Genomic DNA, 21135 nt, shown 5'->3' with positions numbered 1-21135 from the left:
GGATTCTTGGAGTCTGGGGCCCCTTGGTTGGCGTCTAACCTCTTAGAAGAGGTCGGCTAGTACATGGAGGGCCTTCTCTTGAGGTCAGTCCTTTCGCCCTCCTAGGCCCCGCCTTAGTGCTCGGGCTAGGGTATGAACAGTGCCCCTGCTTGAGCTTCGATCTTTTCTATAGATCATGCTCAAGTATTTTGTGACTTTGTCTTTGTCGGACACTTCTTTTGGGGTAGCTCAGGCAGGTGACGCTTCATTGGTTTTTGAATTTTGAAATGTTGCTCTGCTTTAAATGCGGGGCTAGATTGGCGCGACAGGTTCCTCGATCCTTGCGAGAGTTTTTAAGGCTTATTAATTGGACTTTTATCCCCTCGCCGTTTAACTCTCTCGGCATTTATAAATAGTCCTAGCGCCTCTTCTTCTTCTTTTTCTTCTCCCATTTTCCGCGATGTTTTCCCTTTTTGTTTCCTTTCGCCAACAAATTCTCTCTTTGTTGCTTCTTTGACTATCCCTGCTCCCAAGATTATCTCTTTCTTGGATCTTTAGAGGCTCCCTTTCTTGGAGAGGGTCGTGCGTGACATTGCCATTTGCCGCGCTCTCCCTTTCGACTCTCTCTCAGGTTGGTGCTTCGCTTTCTTTATCTTCTTACTATCCTCAATGGTAGTCTTTGGTAAATGTTTGGTTGAAGCTCTCACTTGTTTTGTTGTTGGTGGATGCTAGTGGTGATTTTCTGTTTGTCTGATTTTCTTTTTGACGACGACGTTTCTCCATTTCTTTAGAAAGGGTTTTGTTTGTTTTGTTTGTTTCTGGCAATTTTGCTTTGCTTCTTTCGTTCTCCTCTTTTGGCTTTGAAATTTTTGTGTCTGTTAGGATGACATGCTTGGTAACTGATGAGCGGATATTTTATACGCTTTTTGAGGGTAATTTCATGTAGTTTTTAGTATGTTTTAGTTAGTTTTTAGTATATTTTTTATTAATTTCTAGGCGAAATTCATATTTCTAGACTTTACTATGAGTTTGTGTGTTTTTCTGTAATTTGAGGTTTTTTCTGCTGAAATTGAGGGAGCTGAGCAAAAATTTGATTCAGGCTGAAAAAGGACTGCAGATGTTGTTGGATTCTGACCTCCCTGCACTCGAAATGAATTTTCTGGAGCTACAAAAGTCCAAATGGCGCGCTCTCAATTGCGTTGGAAAGTAGACATTCAGAGCTTTCCAGCAATATATAATAGTCCATAATTTGCTCAAGAATAAATGACGTAAACTGGCGTTCAACGCTAGTTCCATGTTGCATTCTGGCGTTAAACGCAAGAAATAGGCTACAAGTTGGAGTTAAACGCCAAAAACAGGTTACAACCTGGCATTTCACTCCAGAAACAGCTTAGGCATGTGTAAAGCTCAAGTCTCATCCCCAACACATACCAAGTGGGCCCCAGAAGTAGATTTCTGCACTATCTATCATAGCTTATTCATTTTCTGTAAACCTAGGTTACTAGTTTAGTATTTAAACAACTTTTAGAGATTTATTTTGCACCTGATGACATTTTTAGATCTGAACTTTGTACTCTTTGACGGCATGAGTCTCTAAACTCCATTATTGAGGGTGAGAAGCTCTGCTGTGTCTCGATGAATTAATGCATTTATTTCTGTTTTCTATTCAATCACGCTTGTTTCTATCTAAGATGTTCATTCGCACTTCAATATGATGAATATGATGATCCGTGACACTCATCACCATTCTCAACCTATGAACACGTGCCTGACAACCACTCCCGTTCTACCTTCGATTGAATGAGTATCTCTTGGATTCCTTAATCAGAATCTTCGTGGTATAAGCTAGAATCCATTGGCAGCACTCTTGAGAATCCGAAAAGTCTAAACCTTGTCTGTGGTATTCCGAGTAGGATTCAGGGATTAAATGACTGTGACAAGCTTCAAACTCACAAGGGTTGGGCGTAGTGACAGACGCAAAAGGATCAATGGATCCTATTCCAGCATGAGTGAGAACCGACAGATGATTAGCCGTGCAGTGACAGCGCACCTGGACCATTTTCACTGAGAGGACGGATGGTAGCCATTGACAATGGTGATCCACCAACACACAGCTTGCCATAGGAGGAACCTTGCGTGTGTGAAGAAGAAGACAGGGAGAAAGCAGAGATTCAGAAGACAAAGCATCTCCAAAACTCCAACATATTCTCCATTACTGCATAACAAGTATTTATTTCATGCTCTTTTATTTTTTGCAATTCAAACTGATAATCATAATTAATCTCCTGACTAAGATTTACAAGGTAACCATAGATTGCTTCAAGCAAACAATCTCCGTGGGATCGACCCTTACTCACGTAAGGTATTACTTGGACGACCCAGTGCACTTGCTGGTTAGTGGTACGAGTTGTAAAAAGTGTGAATCACAATTTCGTGCACCAAGTTTTTGGCGCCGTTGCCGGGGATTGTTCAAGTTTGGACAACTGACGATTTATTTTGTTGCTTAGATTAGGAAAAATTTTTCTTTTTTGGTTTAGAGTATTCTATCATTGTTTTTGGTTGAAATTTCTTTTTTAAATCCTTATTTTTTCTTTTTAAATTTTTCGAAAATTTTATAAACTGATAATTGAGTTTTTCTGTTTGAGTTTAGTTTCATATTTTAAGTTTGGTGTCAATTGAATGTTTTTTTCTTTTAAATTTTTGAATTTGTGTTCGTTGTTCTTTCTTAATCTTCAAGTTGTTCTTGTTTATTTTCCTTGTTTGATCTTTGGTTTGTCTTATTTTGTGTCTTTTCTTATTTTTCTCGTGCTTTTTCAAATTTTTCGTTTCAAAAAATTTTTATTTATTAAATACCTTGTTAAAATACGTTAAATTTATAGCTCAATTGGCTAGAATGTTGTGCTTATGTTCTTGGTAATTGGCTATCTTCCTTTTAAAACTTTTTCAAAAATAATTTTTCTTTGATTAATTCTTGTGCCAAACTTTTAAGTTTGGTGTTCTCTTGTTATTTTTCCTTAATTTTCGAAAAGTTATTTCTAGTTTTCTAAAAGTTTTAAGTTTGGTGTTCTTTTTATGTTCTTGAATCTTTGAATTTTGTTCTTGTTGTTCTTGTGAGTCTTCAAGGTGTTCTTGAATCTTCTTTGTATTTTGATCTTAAAATTTTTAAGTTTGGTGCTCCTTGGTGTTTTTCCTCCAAACTTTTCAAAAATAAGGAGCATTGGATCTAAAAATTTTAAGTTTTGTATCTTTTTATTGTTTTTCCTTTCCTCATTGAATTCAAAAAATATCTTTTTTTCCTTATTTTAATTGATTTTTTGAAAATCACCTTTAAAAATTCAGATTTCTATTTTAAAAATCAAATCTTTTCAAAATTCAAATTCTTATTCAAAAATCATATTCAAAAAAAATTTTCAAATCTTTTCAATTAATTAGTCAATTCAACATTCAAATTTCTTTTTATTTTTCTTTTCCTTTTAATTTTCAAAATTTATATTTTATTTTCTAATTATTTTACTTTATTTTATTTCATTTTTTCGGATATTTTTAATTAAATAAAACAAAAAAATAAAAATATATTTTACTTGCAATTCACATCATCTCCAATTCTCCGTCATGGATCTAAGTGGAAATGAACAGTCCAGAAGGACTCTGGGGTCATATGCTAACCCCACTACTGCTGCATATGGGAGTAGTATCTGTATACCCTCCATCAAAGTAGGCAGTTTTGAGCTAAATCCTCAGCTCATTGTCATGGTGCAGCAAAACTGCCAGTATTCCGGTCTTCCACAGGAAGAATCTACTGAGTTTCTGGCACAATTCTTGCAAATTGCTGACACAGTACGTGACAAGGAGGTAGATCAAGATGTATACAGACTGTTACTATTTCCGTTTGCTGTAAAAGATCAAGCTAAAAGGTGGTTGAACAACCAACCCACAACAAGCATAAGGACATGGAAACAGTTATCAGACAAATTTCTGAATCAATATTTCCTTCTAAAAAGGATGACACAGCTAAGGCTGGACATCCAAGGCTTTAAACAAGAGGATGATGAATCCCTTTATAATGCCTGGGAGAGGTACAGAGGGATGCTAAGGAAATGCCCCTCTGAAATGTTTTCAGAGTGGGTGCAGTTAGACATCTTCTACTATGGGCTTACAGAAGGAGCTCAGATGTCCCTAGATCACTCAGCTGGTGGATCTATACACATGAGGAAAACTATTGAAGAGGCTCAAGAGCTTATTGATATAGTTGCCAGAAATCAGTATCTGTAAAAAAGCTAGCAGAATTCAAGGAGATGCTACAAGACACTAAAAATGCTAATAAAAATATGGAGGCACAATTAAATCAGACAAAACAGCAGTTATCAAGGCAGATAATAGAAGAGTGCCAGGCAGTTCAATTAAGAAGTGGGAAAACATTAAATACTTCGCTTCAGAACAGCAGAAAGCCAAAGAAAGAACAACTGACAGAGGATGAGCAGAATATCATCCAGAATCCCTCTGAGGACAGTAAGAGCCCAGAGAGGAATGATTCTGGCGCTCAAACACCAGAAAAGGATGGAGAGTTGGCGTTAAACGCCCAACCCATGCTCAGTTCTGGCATTCAAACGCCACAAACAAGCAAGGAGTTGGCGTTAAACACCCAAAGGAAGCTCAGTTCTGGCGTTCAAACGCCAGGAACAGGTAAGGAGTTGGCGTCCAACGCCAATCCAGCTTCCACCCCTGGCATTCAAACGCCAGCAAGGGATCAGACATACACAAGTACTGAAAACAACCCCTCTAAAAAGGCTTTCCTAACCACCTCTGTAGGAAATAAACCTGCAGCAACCAAGGTTGAGGACTACAAAGCCAAGATGCCTTATCCTCAAAAACTCCACCAAGAGGAGCAGGATAAGCAATTTGGTTGCTTTGCAGACTATCTCAAGACTCTTGAAATAAAGATTCCGTTTGCAGAGGCACTTGAGCAAATACCTTCTTATGCCAAGTTCATGAAAGAGATCTTGAGTCATAAGAAGGATTGGAGAGAAACTGAAAGAGTTCTCCTCACTGAAGAATGCAGTGTAGTCATTCTGAAAAGCTTCCCAGAAAAGCATAAAGATCCCGAGAGCTTCATTATACCATGCACATTAGAGGGTAATTGCACCAAGACAGTCTTATGTGATCTTGGAGCAAGTATCAATCTAATACCTACATCCACTATCAGAAAGCTTGGTTTAACTGAAGAAGTCAAACCAACCCGAATATGTCTCTAACTTGCTGATGGCTCCATTAAATACCCATCAGGCGTGATTGAAGACATGATTGTCAGGGTTGGGCCATTCGCCTTCCCCACTGACTTTGTAGTGCTGGAAATGGAGAAGCACAAGAGTTCTACTCTCATTCTAGAAAGACCTTTCCTAACAACTGGACGAACTCTCATTGATGTCCAAAAGGGGGAAATAACCCTGAGAGTCAATGAGGATGAGTTTAAGTTGAATGCTGTCAAAGCCATGCAGCATCCAGACACACCAAAAGACTGCATGAAAGTTGATCTTATTGACTCTTTAGTAGAGGAGATCAACATGGCTATGAGTCTCGAATCAGAGCTGGAAGACATCTTTAAAGATGATCAGCCTGATCTGGAGGATTCAGAGGAATTGAAAGAGCCTCTGGAAACTCCTCAGGAAGAGGAAAAACCTCCTAAACCCGAGCTCAAACCATTACCACCATCCTTGAAATATGCATTTCTGGGAGAAGGTGACACTTTTCCAGTGATCATAAGCTCTGCTTTGAATTCACAGGAAGAGGAAGCACTACTTCAAGTGCTAAGGACACACAAGACAGCTCTTGGGTGGTCCATAAGTGACCTTAAGGGCATAAGCCCAGCTAGATGCATGCACAAAATCCTATTGGAGGATGATGCTAAGCCAGTGGTTTAACCACAGAGGCAGTTAAATCCAGCCATGAAGGAAGTGGTGTAGAAAGAGGTCACCAAGTTACTAGAGGCTGGGATTATTTATCCTATTTCTGATAGCCCCTGGGTGAGCCTTGTTCAAGTTGTCCCCAAAAAGGGAGGCATGACAGTGGTTCATAATGAAAAAAATGAACTGGTTCCTACAAGAACAGTTACAGGGTGGCGCATGTGTATTGACTACAGAAGGCTCAATACAGCCACCAGAAAGGATCATTTTCCTTTACCATTCATAGACCAGATGCTAGAGAGACTAGCAGGTAATGATTTTTACTACTTTTTGGATGGCTATTCAGGTTACAACCAAATTGCAGTAGATCCCCAGGATTAAGAGAAAACTGCATTTACATGTCCATCTGGAGTATTTGCCTACAGAAGGATGCCATTTGGGCTGTGTAATGCACCTGCAACCTTTCAGAGATGCATGCTCTCTATTTTCTCTGATATGGTGGAAAAATTTCTGGAAGTCTTCATAGATGACTTCTCAGTATATGGAGATTCATTCAGCTCCTGTCTTGATCACCTGACACTAGTCCTGAAACGATGCCAAGAGACTAACCTGGTTTTGAACTGGAAAAAATGTCACTTTATGGTGACTGAAGGGATTGTCCTTGGGCATAAAATTTCAAACAAGGGGATAGAGGTGGATCAAGCTAAAGTGGAAGTAAATGAAAATTTACTACCACCTGCCAATGTTAAGGCAATCAGAAGCTTTCTGGGGCATGCAGGATTCTATAGGAGGTTTATAAAGGATTTTTCAAAAATCGCAAAACCTCTGAGCAATCTACTAGTTGCTGACACGCCATTTGTGTTTGACATAGAGTGTCTGCATGCGTTTGAAACTCTGAAAGCTAAGCTGGTCACAGCACCAGTTATTTCTGCACCAGACTGGACACTACCATTTGAATTAATGTGTGATGCCAGTGATCATGCCATTGGTGCAGTATTGGGGCAGAGGCATGACAAGCTTCTGCATGTCATTTATTATGCTAGCCGTGTTTTAAATGACGCCCAGAAAAATTACACAACCACAGAAAAAGAATTGCTTGCAGTGGTTTATGCCATTGACAAGTTTAGATCATACTTAGTAGGATCAAAAGTGATTGTATACACTGACCATGCTGCTCTTAAATATCTACTTACAAAGCAGAATTTAAAACCCAGGCTCATAAGATGGGTGTTGCTTCTGCAAGAGTTTGATATAGAAATAAGAGACAGAAAAGGGACAGAAAACCAAGTGGCTGATCACCTGTCCCGAATAAAACCAGTAAAAGGGGCGTTCTTCCCCCCTATTGAGATCTCTGAAACCTTTCCGGATGAGCATTTGTTCACCATGGTTTGCAGACATAGCAAACTATAAAGCTGCAAGATTCATACCCAAGGAGTACAGCAGGCAACAAAAGAAAAAATTAATTACTGATGCAAAGTACTACTTGTGGGATGAACCATACCTCTTTAAGAGATGTGCAGACGGAATAATCCGTAGGTGTGTGCCTAGAGAAGAAGCACAGAAGATCTTGTGGCATTGCCATGGGTCACAATATGGAGGTCATTTCGGAGGTGAGCGAACAGCCACCAAGGTTCTCCAATGTGGTTTCTACTGGCCTACCCTTTATAAAGATTTCCGAGAGTTTGTACGTAACTGTGACAGTTGCCAGCGAGCTGGCAATCTGCCTCATGGTTATGCCATGCCTCAACAAGGGATCTTGGAGATTGAGTTGTTTGATGTATGGGGCATTGACTTCATGGGGCCTTTCCCACCATCATACTCAAACACTTATATTCTGGTTGCAGTCGACTATGTATCTAAATGGGTAGAGGCCATTGCCACACCCACTAATGATACTAAGACAGTGCTGAAGTTCCTCCAAAAACATATCTTCAGCAGATTTGGTGTCCCTAGAGTACTAATCAGTGATGGGGGCACTCACTTCTGCAACAAACAACTTTACTCTGCGATGGTCCGGTATGGAATTAGCCACAAAGTGGCAACTCCATATTATCCACAGACAAATGGGCAAGCTGAAGTCTCTAACAGAGAACTGAAAAGAATCCTGGAACGGACTGTAAGTACCCGTAGAAAGGATTGGACAAGAAGCTTGGATAATGCTCTGTGGGCTTACAGAACAGCAGTCAAGACTCCTATAGGGACCTCTCCATACCAGCTTGTGTATGGTAAGGCCTATCATCTGCCCGTGGAACTGGAATACAAAGCCTACTGGGCAACCAGATTCCTAAACTTTGATGCCAAATTAGCTGGAGAAAAAAGATTGCTCCAGCTGAATGAGCTAGAGGAATTCAGATGCACTGCTTTTGAAAACGCCAAGCTTTACAAAGCAGAAAGCAAAAAGATGGCATGACAGAAAGCTGTCATCTAGAGGCTATTCCCTGGGAAACTGAAATTCCGGTGGAGGGGACCATATGTGATTACAAGTGTGTCACCATATGGCTATGTGGAGCTTCAAGACATTGATTCTAATAAGAAGTTCATTGTTAATGGACAGAGAATCAAACATTATCTTGAAGGCAATGTTGAGCAAGAGTGCTCAAAGCTGAGGCTAGATTAAAAAGCTCAGCAAGGTCCAGCTAAAGACAATAAAGAAGCGCTTACTGGGAGGCAACCCAGTCATTAGCAAAACTCTTTCTGTTATTTTATTTTGTTCTATTCTTCATTTTATTTTTAAAGCATATAAGGTCAATATTAACAAGGTAAAGAATCAATTGCATAAGTTCACAGGGCTACAGAAGGATTCAGAGCACAAAACAGGAAAAAGGAGCTCACTGGCAAGAAAACGCCAGTAAGAGGCACAAGTGGGCGTTAAACGCCCAAAAGGAGCATCTACTGGGCGTTTAACACCAGATTTACAGCATCCTGGGCGTTCAGAAAAACGCCCAGTGACAAAGGAGTTTCTGGCGTTTAACGCCAGCTGGAAGCAACAGCTGGGCGTTAAACACCCAAACCAAGCACCAAGTGGGCGTTAAACGCCCAAAACATGCAGCAGTTGGGCGTTTAACGCCAGGATTGTGGGGGAGTAGGCAATTTCATTTTCAATTCAAATTTTTTCCATTTTTATGTTTCAATTCATGATTTTTTGCACAAACATGTTACAAATCCTAATTTTTCAAATCCTTTTTCAAAAGATATCAAATGTATCTTAATTCATAAACCCTTTTTTTTTAATCCTCTTCAAATTATTTTCAAATCTTTTTTCAAAATAAATCTATCTCTTTTCCTTCTATAATCTTCTCAACTCATCAATATCTTTTCCAAATCTTCACAATATCTTTTCAAAACAAAGTTATCTTTTTCAAATATCTTCCATATTATTCATATCTTTTAAATTTTAAAGTGCATCCTTTTCCTATCATACTTATCTTTTACAAATCATATCTTTTATCATATCTTCTTCAAAATTTTCGAAAACCCACCCCTCTTCCCATTAAATCCTAGTTCGGCCTCCCCCCCACCTCCATAATTCGGACTTGGCTCTCCTCATATCCCTCTCCTTTCTTTTCTTTTGCTTGAGGACAAGCAAACCTCTAAGTTTGGTGTGTTTATCCGTGATCACTAAGCCAATACCCACTAAGATCATGGCTCCTAAGGGAAAACAAACCAACTCAAAAGGCAAGAAAGAGAATATTCCAAAACCACTTTAGAATCAAGGGAAGTTCTTAACCAAAGAACATTTAGGCCATTACTACAAAATAATGGGTCTAAGGTCAGTGATTCCGGAAGTTAAATTCGATCTGAAAGAAGACGAATATCCAGAGATTCAAGAGCAAATTCGAAACAGGAGCTGGGAAGTCCTAGCTAATCCTGAAACAAAGGTGGGAAGAAATATGGGTCAGGAATTCTACACAAATCTGTGGCAAACAAACAGGCAGAGAATAGCGGGAACAGCATTCTATGACTATAGAACTCTGGTCAGAGGGAAGATTGTTCACACCCACCCTAAACCCTAAACCCTAAATCCTAAACTCTACGCAAATCTGTGGCAGACGAACAGGCAGAGAATAGCGGGAATTGCATTCTATGACTATAGAACTCTGGTCAGAGGGAAGATTGTTCACACCCACCCTGACAAAATAAGTGAGATCTTCAAGCTGCCTCAACTGCAAGATGACCCAGACTCCTTTAATAGGAGAATGATGAGATCAAACCTGAACTTGGACAAGATCCTAGAGGACATATGTCTCCCTGGAGCTAAATGGACAACCAACACAAAGGGTGCCCCGAACCAACTCAAAAGAGGATATCTCAAACCAATCGCCAGAGGCTGGCTGGACTTCATTGGGCGCTCTATATTGCCCACTAGCAACCGCTCTGAGGTCACCATCAGAAGAGCAGTGATGATTCATTGCATTATGCTGGAAAAAGAAGTGGAAGTTCATCAGCTGATTGCTTGTGAGCTTTACAAGATTGCAAACAAGAACTCCAAAGATGCCAGATTGGCTTATCCAAGCTTGGTCTCTCTGTTATGTAAAGATGCTGGTATAAAAATGGGAGTGGATGAGTACATCCCAGTTGAGCTACCAATCACCAAAAAGTCTATGGAAGGATAACAAGTGCAGGACGAACCCATCAAGAGGAAAGCACAGGAGTTCCTCCTAGAAATCCCTCAAATTGAATACTGGGAGCGCCTAGAAGCATCTGTCACCAAGTTGCAAGAAGCTGTGGATCAACTGAAGGAAGAACAGCAATATCAAAACAGCATGCTCTGCAAACTTCTTAGAGAACAAGAAGAGCAAGGGCGTGAACTGAAGGAATTGAAGCGCCAGAAGCTATCTCTTGAAGGGCCAAGCACTCCACAGACTAAAGAGGCATCCACCTCCCAATTTCAAGGTTGTTGAGTTCTAATCTTAGCCTTAACTCTGTGATAATTGTTCTTATTAGAAATTTACCTTAGAAAGTATATATGAGTAGTAGTAATTAGTATCTCTATTATGATTTTATCTCCAATTAAGCTATAATTTATTTTTCTCATCATCATCAAACATGAATAAAATAGCAGATTTTTATTATAAGGAGGCAATATTTTTTCGAGTTCTTAATAAGGAAAATTCTAATTATCTATATGTGGTGGCAATGCTTTTTATCTTCTGAATGAATGCCTGAACAGTGCATATTTTTTATATTGAATTTTATGAATGTTAAAATTGTTGGCTCCTGAAAGAATGATGAACAAGAGAAATGTTATTGATGGTCTGAAAAATCATGAAATTGATTCTTGAAGCAAGAAAAAGCAGCAAAAAAAAAAAGAGAAGAGAAGGAGCAGTAGGAAAAGCCAATAGCCCTTAAAACCAAAAGGCAAGGGTAAAAAGGATGCAAGGCTTTGAGTATTAATGGATATGAGGGTCTAAAAGGAATAAAATCCTGGCCTAAGCGGCTAAACTAAGCTGTCCCTAACCATGTGCTTGTGTCGTGAAGGTGTCAAGTGAAAACTTGAGACTGAGCGGTTAAAGACAAGGTCCAAAGCAAAAATAGAGTGTGCTTAAGAACTCTGGACACCTCTAATTGGGGACTTCAGCAAAGCTAAGTCACAATCAAAAAAGGTTCACCCAGTTATGTATCTGTGGCATTTATGTATCCGGTGGTAATACTGGAAGACAAAGTGCTTAGGGCCACGGCCAAGACTCATAAAATAGCTGTGTTCAAGAATCAACATACTAAACTAGGAGAATCAATAATACTATCTGAATTCTGAGTTCCTATGGATGCCAATCATTCTGAATTTCAAAGGATAAAGTGAGATGCCAAAACTGTTCGGAAGCAAAAAGCTACTAGTCCCGCTCATTTGATTAGAATCTGAGCTTCACTTAAAACTCTGAGATATTATTGCTTCTTGATTTCTCTTCATCCTATTTTATTTGTCAAGTTGCTTGGGGACAAGCAACAGTTTAAGTTTGGTGTTGTGATGAGCGGATATTTTATACGCTTTTTGAGGGTAATTTCATGTAGTTTTTAGTATGTTTTAGTTAGTTTTTAGTATATTTTTTATTAATTTCTAGCCAAAATTCATATTTCTGTAATTTTAGGTATTTTCTGGCTAAAATTGAGATAGCTGAGCAAAAATCTGATTCAGGCTGAAAAAGGACTGCAGATGCTATTGGATTCTGACCTCCCTACACTCAAAATGGATTTTCCAGAGCTACAAAAGTCCAAATGGCGCGCTCTCAATTGCGTTGGAAAGTAGACATCCAGAGCTTTCCAGCAATATATAATAGTTCATACGTTGCTCAAGGATAAAGGACGTAAACTATCATTCAACGCCAGTTCCATGTTGCATTATGGCGTTAAACGCCAGAAACAGGTTACAAGTTGGAGTTAAACGCCCAAAACAGGTTACAACCTGGCGTTTAACTACAAAAATAGGTTTGGCACGTGTAAAGCTCAAGTCTCAGCCCAGCACACACCAAGTGGGCCCCAGAAGTAGATTTCTGCACTATCTATCATAGCTTATTCATTTTCTGTAAACCTAGGTTACTAGTTTAGTATTTAAACAACTTTTAGAGATTTATTTTGCACCTGATGACATTTTTAGATCTGAACTTTGTACTCTTTGATGGCATGAGTCTCTAAACTCCATTGTTGGGGGTGAGGAGCTCTGCTGTGTCTCGATGAATTAATGCAATTATTTCTGTTTTCTATTCAAACACGCTTGTTTCTATCTAAGATGTTCATTCGCACTTCAATATGATGAATGTGATGATCCGTGACACTCATCACCATTCTCAACCTATGAACGCGTGCCAGACAACCACTCTCATTCTACCTTCGATTGAATGAGTATCTCTTGGATTCCTTAATCAGAATCTTCGTGGTATAAGCTAGAATCCATTGGCAGCACTCTTGAGAATCTGGAAAGTCTAAACCTTGTCTGTGGTATTCCGAGTAGGATTCAGGGATTGAATGACTGTGACGAGCTTCAAACTCACAAGGGTTGGGCGTAGTGACAGACGCAAAAGGATCAATGGATCCTATTCCAGCATGAGTGAGAACCGACAGATGATTAGCCGTGCGGTGACAGCGCACCTGGACCATTTTCACTGAGAGGACGGATGGTAGCCATTGACAACGGTGATCCACCAACACACAGCTTTCCATAGAAGAAACCTTGCGTGCGTGAAGAAGAAGACAGGGAGAAAGCAGAGATTCAGAAGACAAAGCATCTCCAAAACTCCAACATATTCTCCATTACTGCAAAACAAGTATTTATTTCATGCTCTTTTATTTTCCGCAATTCAAACTGATAATCATAATTAATCTCCTGACTAAGATTTACAAGGTAACCATAGATTGTTTCAAGCCAACAATCTCCGTGGGACCCTTACTCACGTAAGGTATTACTTGGACGACCCAGTGCACTTGCTGGTTAGTGGTACGAGTTGTAAAAAGTGTGAATCACAATTTCGTGCACCAGTAACAGAGGCTTCTTTTTTGGGGTTTTTATACTTCTTTTGGGAGCTGTGTTTGTTTATATTTGTGTTGCCTCCAAAAGGCGCCACTGCATCAAATACTGTAGGTAATTCCCGAGGACTGATAAAAAATAGCATTTCTATAAAAAAACATCCAACTAGCTAAAAGGTTGCCTCCAAACAGCATTTGTGTTTCTTCGATTTTTTTTCGGGCTGCCCAGGGTAGGAAAGTATTTTCAATTTTCGATGAGTCTTTGTTCGACTTCAAAAACTACTACTTTAAGGTCTGAGCTGTAGATGATGTCTATTCTTTCTTTTTGGACGAGAGTGATGAGCCCTCCTTTCCCCTCTGGTGGCAAGAGAGCCTAGTGGTGGTTAAGTATACTTTAGAAAATTTAGCTGAGGTGGAGAAGGCTTTTGTTGGTGTTTTGGAAGTGCACTGGGGTCGAGCTCCTCACTTGGACACGAAGAAATTTTTGGGGATCCCAGCCTTCTCCGGTCCGAGTTAGGTAGTTTCCAACCTCTTGTCTTTGTGTCTTTTCCTTCTTGTTATGTATGTGCATTTAGTGACATTTTATGTTTTCTCGCTTTTTCTCAGAGATGGCTTTGGGATCTACTTCGATGAATTTCCTGCGCAACACCAAGAAGACTGTCGCCACTCAAAATCTCCAGATCAAGGGAGTTGGTGAGGGCTCTTCCCGACTTCCTTCAAAGAACACGAGTTCAAGATCTCAGGGTAAGAGAAAGATTATTCCCACTCCTAATGTCTGCCTGGTTCCTCTCGATCCACCTCTGGTGAGCTCGGACGCGCCTTCATCTCCTTCCACTTCGGGGTCGACTCCTAAAAACAGAAGACTACTAAGGTGGCAAGTATCAATGATAAAGACTTTGATGATTTTAGCTGGAGTGAGGAGCACATCTTGCCCTATAGCTTTGCGTCCACTGACAATGTGTCCATCCTCAACCATCTTCAATACATGGCCCGGAATTGCATCCGGATGGCTGGTCTAAGTACGACCATTGCCAAGGAGTTCAAGAAGTCTCCCGTTAGCGCTACCGGGGCATTTCTGGATGCTTCCCGGGAAGATGTGGAGAGGTTGAATGGTCTAAAAGCCGAATTGGAGGAGAAAAACGCTAAGTTGGAGTTGGATTTGGAGAAGGCTAGGGCCTGGGGTACCAAGGCAGAGGCGGCATCAAAATTGACAAAGGAGATGATGAAGAGGGTTGAAGAGAGCTATTCTCGTACTTATGCAGAACTATTTGACACGAAGGAGAAACTCCAATTAGCCTATGATGACTTCGCTGAGCTTCAGGGTCACGTGGTTAAGGAGATGACCGAGATGTATGAGAATCTGAAAGATCAAGTCCGTGTTCTATATCCTTACTCTAACCTTGCCTTGTTTAGTATGGATAATATCGTGGTCGAGGGGAGGATCGTTCCTGCTCTTGATGAGGATGACATTCCAGTGCCCGACCCTAAAGCCCAGCCTGCCCCGACTTCTTTAGCTCATGAGACCTGAGATGATGGTGGTCTTGAGGTTTTCATAGTGGGTGCTTCTCCCGAGATTATTGATGCTGTCCCAGTTTTTGTGATTCCTTCTTCGCCCCCAGTTAAGGATGCTGTGTCAGGCGAGAACCTCAACCCCTTGTGACCTTTGTAACTTGTTTAGGTTGTTTTCTGATGTGACCCGACCTATGGGTCTTATGGACACTTTTATTTTGTAATAGCTTATGGCTCTTTTAGAGAATTTATCTTTCCTTTAGTTATTTCAAACAACTTTTAGGCGATGTTTAGGATTTGTTTTGCGAGCTCATGGCTTTTGAATACTTACTTTGTTTTTTGTTTTTCTCAGCAACTTTTTTAGTAGTGTTTTGCACTTGCATTAATGTTTATTGTTGTGGTGCCTCTTCTAATTTGCTGAAGTCCCTTTTGTGGGTTCGACTCATAGTCAGTCCCTTCTTATTTGATTCAGTTGCTCCTCCTTGCTCGGAGGTGGGTTGGTATAATTTGTGTACACATCTTAGTTTTCTTTCATCCTTGGGTACGCTTTGGGGGATCGGGCCCTTATCAAGTTACTTTTGTGACTTGTTTTTTATCCGACCTGTTTAAAGGTCGCCTTATAAAAGTCACTTGTTTAACTTCTTACATTAATTTGGACCTCATCGCTTTGACTTGCCGACCAATTTAAGGTCGGGGCAATGACTTTCACGGTTTGTCGAGCAGAAGTTAATGCATTTGAAATAGGAAACTTTTAGAGAGATATGAATGCAAAGAAATTTTATTAAAGTGTACCATTTCTTTATAGAGACAGTTGCTAAGGGCTTAAGTGCCCCTGAGTCTTGTCCTGGTGCCTCATTAAAAAACCCTCATTATTGGAAAAAGGAGTGCACCTTGGTTCAAGCCTTTCTAACTGTAATATCTTATCAGATTACAGGCGTGCCAAGACCTCGGACGCTCCTGCCCTTAGAGGTAGGAAACCTTGTAATAACCCTAGCTTTCCTTCACCCAACTTCTGCGTCCCGATGTCATTTTGGAGCAAGATGAGGTCGTTAGTGGTAAAGCTTCTCTTGATCACCTTTTGGTTGTATCTCAAAGCCTTTTGACGCTTTAAGGTTGCCTTTCTAATCCGAGCTATTTCTCAGACTTCTGGGAGCAGATCGAGCTCTTCTCTTTGGGCCTATGGGTTGAGTTCTTCCTTATAGAATAAGACCCTAGGCGACCTTTCATCTGCTTCTATAGGAATCATTGTGTTCATTCCGTAAGCAAGTCAAAATGGTGATTTTTCTGTTGTAAAATGTGGGGTGGTCCGGTATGCCCGTAGTACTTGGGGGAGTTTGTCTGCCCAAGCTCCCTTTGTATCTTGTAATCGGCATTTTAACCCAGCCAATATGACTTTGTTTGCTATTTCGGCTTGTCCGTTGGCTTAGGGGTATTCTACTAAGGTGAACTGGTGCCTGACTTTTAGGTTGGCCATCAAGTTCTTGACACTCGAATCGGTAAATTGGGTTCCGTTGTCCATGGTGATAGCGTGGGGGACTTCCAAACCGTGTGACCATATTCTTGTATAGGAATTTTCAGCTTCTTTGAGCAGTGATAGTGGCTAAAGGTTCTGCTTCAATCTACTTAGTGAAGTAGTCAACCCCTACTATAAGGTACTTGACTTGGCCTGATCCTGGTGAGAATGGTCCGAGTAGGTCAAGTCCCCATTTTGCGAAAGGCCAGGTGGTGCGCGAATTCCCACACTCTGCACGACTGAACCAGCAAGTGCACTGGGTCGTTGATGAGCGGATAATTTATACGCTTTTTGGCATTGTTTTTAGTATGTTTTTAGTAGGATCTAGTTACTTTTAGGGATATTTTCATTAGTTTTTATGTTAAATTCAAATTTCTGGACTTTACTATGAGTTTGTGTGTTTTTCTATGATTTCAAGTATTTTCTGGCTAAAATTTAGGGACTTGAGCAAAAATCAGATTCAGAGGTTGAAGAAGGACTGCTGATGCTGTTGGACTCTGACCTCCCTGCACTCAAAATGGATTTTCTAGAGCTACAGAAATTGAAATGGCGTGCTTCCAATTGCATTGGAAAGTAGACATCCAGGGCATTCCAGAAATATATAATAATCCATACTTTGCCCAAGTTTAGATGACGCAAACTGGCGTTCAACGCCAGCTCTCTGCCCAATTCTGGCGTCTAGCGCCAGAAACAAGCTGCAAAGTGGAGTTCAACGCCAAAACTGGCACAAAAGCTGGCGTTCAACTCCAAGAAGGACCTCTACAAGTACAACACTCAAGCTCAGCCCAAGCACACACCAAGTGGGCCCCGGAAGTGGATTTATGCATCAATTACTTACTTCTGTAAACCCTAGTAGCTAGTTTATTATAAATAGGACATTTTACTATTGTATTTGACATCCTGGATTGTATTTTGATCCTGTGATCTCGTTTTGGGGGCTGGCCTCTCGGCCATGCCTGGACCTTTCACTAATGTATTTTCAACGGTAGAGTTTCTACACTCCATAGATTAAGGTGTGGAGCTCTGCTGTTCCTCAAAGATTAATGCAAAGTACTACTGCTTTCTATTCAATTCATCTTATTCCACTTCTAAGATATTCATTCGCACTTCAACCTGAATGTGATGAACGTGAAAATCATCATCATTTCCTATAAACGCGTGCCTGACAACCACTCCCGTTCTACCTTCGATTGAACGAATATCTCTTAGATTACCAATACAGGGGACCGAGTCTGAGATATTGGGATCTTCGTGGCATAAGCTAGATTGATGGCGGCATTCATGAGAATCCGGAAAGTCTAAACCTTGTCCGTGGTATTCCGAGTAGGATTCTGGGATTGAATGACTGTGACGAGCTTCAAACTCGCGAGTGCTGGGCGTAGTGACAGACGCAAAAGGATAGTAAATCCTATTCCAGTATGATCGAGAACCGACAGATGAATAGCCGTGCCGTGATAGGGTGCGTTGACCATTTTCACTGAGAGGATAGGATGTAACCATTGACAAGGGTGATGCCTCCAGACGATTAGCTGTGCCGTGACAGGGCATTTGGATCATTTTCTCGAGAGAAGACCGAAAGTAGCCATTAACAATGGTGATGCATTACATAAAGCCAGCCATGGAAAGGAGTAAGACTGATTGGATGAAGATAGCAGGAAAGCAAAGGTTCAGAGGAGCGAAAGCATCTCTACACGCTTATCTGAAATTCTAACCAATGAATTACATAAGTATTTCTATCCTTATTTTAGTATTATTTTCGAAAACCCCATTACTATTTTATATCTTCCTGACTGAGATTTACAAGGTGACCATAGCTTGCTTCATACCAACAATCTCCGTGGGATTCGACCCTTACTCACGTAAGGTATTACTTGGACGACCCAGTGCACTTGCTGGTTAGTTGTGCGAAGTTGTGAACCATGGTATTGGCATCATGTTTTTGGCGCCATTGCCAGGGAAAGAAAGAGCAATGAAGTTTACATAATCAAAGTGTAATCACAATTTCTGCACACCAAGTTTTTGGCGCCGTTGCCGGGGATTGTTCGAGTTTGGACAACTGACGGTTCATCTTGTTGCTTAGATTAGGTAATTTTCTTTTTTATTTTCAAAAACTTTTCAAAAATCTTTCAAAAATTTTCTCATCTGTTTTCGAAAGAAAAAAATTTTTTTTAAAATAAAAATATTTTCAAAAATAAATTATTCTATGGCTTCAAAACTTTCAAGAATGAATTCTAGAATTTCATGGTAACATGTTGAATCCTATCTGGCTGAAAAGCCATACCCAAACTCCTTTGGGATTGGTCTTCAACTAATCACCTCAATAGATGTAAATCCATTCTAAAGCTTGACTGGCTATTAAGCCATGTCTGACCCTTTGATTGGAGCTTTAGACTAAAGAGCGCCAGATTCCTGGAATTCATATTAAAGATTTTGAAATCCTTATTTTTGTTTTTCCAATAATTTTCGAAAAAAAAAATACAAAAAAATCATAAAATCATAAAAATCAAAAATAATTTTTGTGTTTCTTGTTTGAGTCTTGAGTCATGTTATAAGTTTGGTGTCAATTGCATACTCATCTTGCATTTTTTTTCGAAAATTTTCATGCATTCATAGTGTTCTTCATGATCTTCAAGTTTTTCTTGGTAAGTCTTCTTGTTTGATCTCTGCATTTGCATGGTTTGTGTCTTTTCTTGTTTTTCATATGCATTCTTGGATTCTTATTGTCTAAGTATTAAAGAATTCTAAGTTTGGTGTCTTGCATGTTTTCTTTGCATTAAAAATTTTTTTTTTCAAAAATGTGTTCTTGATGTTCATCATGATCTTCATAGTGTTCTTGGTGTTCATCTTGACATTCATAGCGTTCTTGCATGCATTCATTGTTTTAATCTAAAAATTTCATGCATTGCATCATTTTTCTTGTTTTTCTCTCTCATCATTAAAAATTCAAAAATAAAAAAAATACCTTTCCCTTTTTCTCTCTTAAAATTTCGAAAATTGGATTTGACTTTTTCAAAATTTTTTAAAATCTAGTTGTTTTTATGAGTCAAATCAAATTTTCAATTTAAAAATCTCATCTTTTTCAAAATCTTTTTCAAAAATCAAATCTTTTTCAAATTTCCTAGTTATTTTCGAAAATTCCAAAAATCTTTTTCAAAAATCTTTTTCTTATTTTTATATCAAATTTTCGAAAATAACATCATCAATTAATGTTTTGATTCAAAAATTTCAAGTTTGTTACTTACTTGTTAAGAAAGAGTCAAACTTTAAGTTCTAGAATCATATCTTGTGATTTCTTATGAATCAAGTCATTAATTGTGATTTTAAAAATAAAATCTTTTTCAAAACTAATTTCAATCATATCTTTTCAAAAATATCTTCTTATCTTATCTTTTTCAAAAATTTGATTTCAAAATATCTTTTCTAACTTCCTAACTTCTTATCTTTTCAAAATTTGTTTCAACTAACTAATTAACTTTTTGTTTGTTTTCTATCATTTTCAAAACCACCTAACTAACTCTCTCTCTCTAATTTTCGAAAATATCTCCTCTCTTTTTCAAAATCTCTTTTTAATTAATTAATTATTTTAATTTTTAATTTTAATTTTCGAAAATTACTAACCTTTTTCAAAAACTATTTTCAAAAATCACTAACTCTTTTTCAAAAATTATTTTCGAAAATCCTCTCCCTCTCTCATCTTATTCTATTTATTTATTCATCTACTAACACTTCTCTTCATCACACATCACTGCTCTTATCCTTTCCCTTGTGTTTGGATTCTTCATTCTTCTTCACCCTTATTCCTTTTCTTCTTCTACTAACAATAAGGAACCTCTTTACTGTGACATAGAGGATTCCTCTTCTTTTCTTTTTCTCTTCTCTTTCTTATGAGCAGGGACAGAGAAAAAGGCATTCTTGTTGAAGCTGATCCAGAACCTGAAAGGACTCTGAAGAGGAAACTAAGAGAAGCTAAATTACAACAATCCAGAGACAACCTTATTGAAAATTTTGAACAAGTAAAGGAGATGGCAGCCGAACCCAACAACAATAATGCAAGGAGAATGCTTGGTGACTTTACTGCACCTAATTCCAATTTACATGGAAGAAGCATCTCCATTCCTGCCATTGGAGCAAACAACTTTGAGCTGAAACCTCAGCTAGTTTCTCTGATGCAGCAGAACTGCAAGTTTTGATGGACTTCCATCTGAAGATCCTTTTCAGTTCTTAACTGAATTCTTGCAGATCTGTGATACTGTTAAGACTAATGGAGTAGATCCTGAAGTCTACAGGCTCATGCTTTTCCCTTTTGCTGTAAGAGACAGAGCTAGAGTGTGGTTGGATTCTCAACCCAGAGATAGCCTGAACTCTTGGGATAAGCTGGTCACGACTTTCTTAGCCAAGTTCTTTCCTCCTCAAAAGCTGAGCAAGCTTAGAGTGGATGTTCAGACCTTCAGACAGAAGGAAGGTGAATTCCTCTATGAAGCTTGGGAAAGATACAAACAGTTGACCAAAAAGTGTCCTTCTGACATGCTTTCAGAATGGACCATCCTGGATATATTCTATGATGTTTATCTGAGCTATCAAAGATGTCATTGGACACTTCTGCAGGTGGATCCATTCACCTAAAGAAAACGCCTGCAGAAGCTCAAGAACTTATTGACATGGTTGCTACTAACCAGTTCATGTACACTTCTGAGAGGAATCCTGTGAGTAATGGGACGCCTATGAAGAAGGGAGTTCTTGAAGTTGATACTCTGAATGCCATATTGGATCAGAACA

At 39.3% G+C, this 21135-nt stretch overlaps 1 non-coding gene across 1 annotated transcript; it reads right to left on the bottom strand.

Moving 5' to 3' along the window:
* Positions 1 to 20781: 20781 nt before the first annotated feature.
* Positions 20782 to 20889, bottom strand: LOC112781329 (small nucleolar RNA R71). The gene has a single exon (XR_003192112.1). It is a non-coding gene; the product is annotated as a small nucleolar RNA R71 (small nucleolar RNA).
* Between the last annotated feature and the right edge of the window lie 246 nt (positions 20890 to 21135).

The sequence above is a fragment of the Arachis hypogaea genome, chromosome 19 (assembly GCF_003086295.3).
Source record: "Arachis hypogaea cultivar Tifrunner chromosome 19, arahy.Tifrunner.gnm2.J5K5, whole genome shotgun sequence".
Classification (NCBI taxonomy): domain Eukaryota; kingdom Viridiplantae; phylum Streptophyta; class Magnoliopsida; order Fabales; family Fabaceae; genus Arachis; species Arachis hypogaea.
Note: the sequence above shows the minus strand (reverse complement) of the source record. Positions and strands in the feature narration are given on the sequence as shown.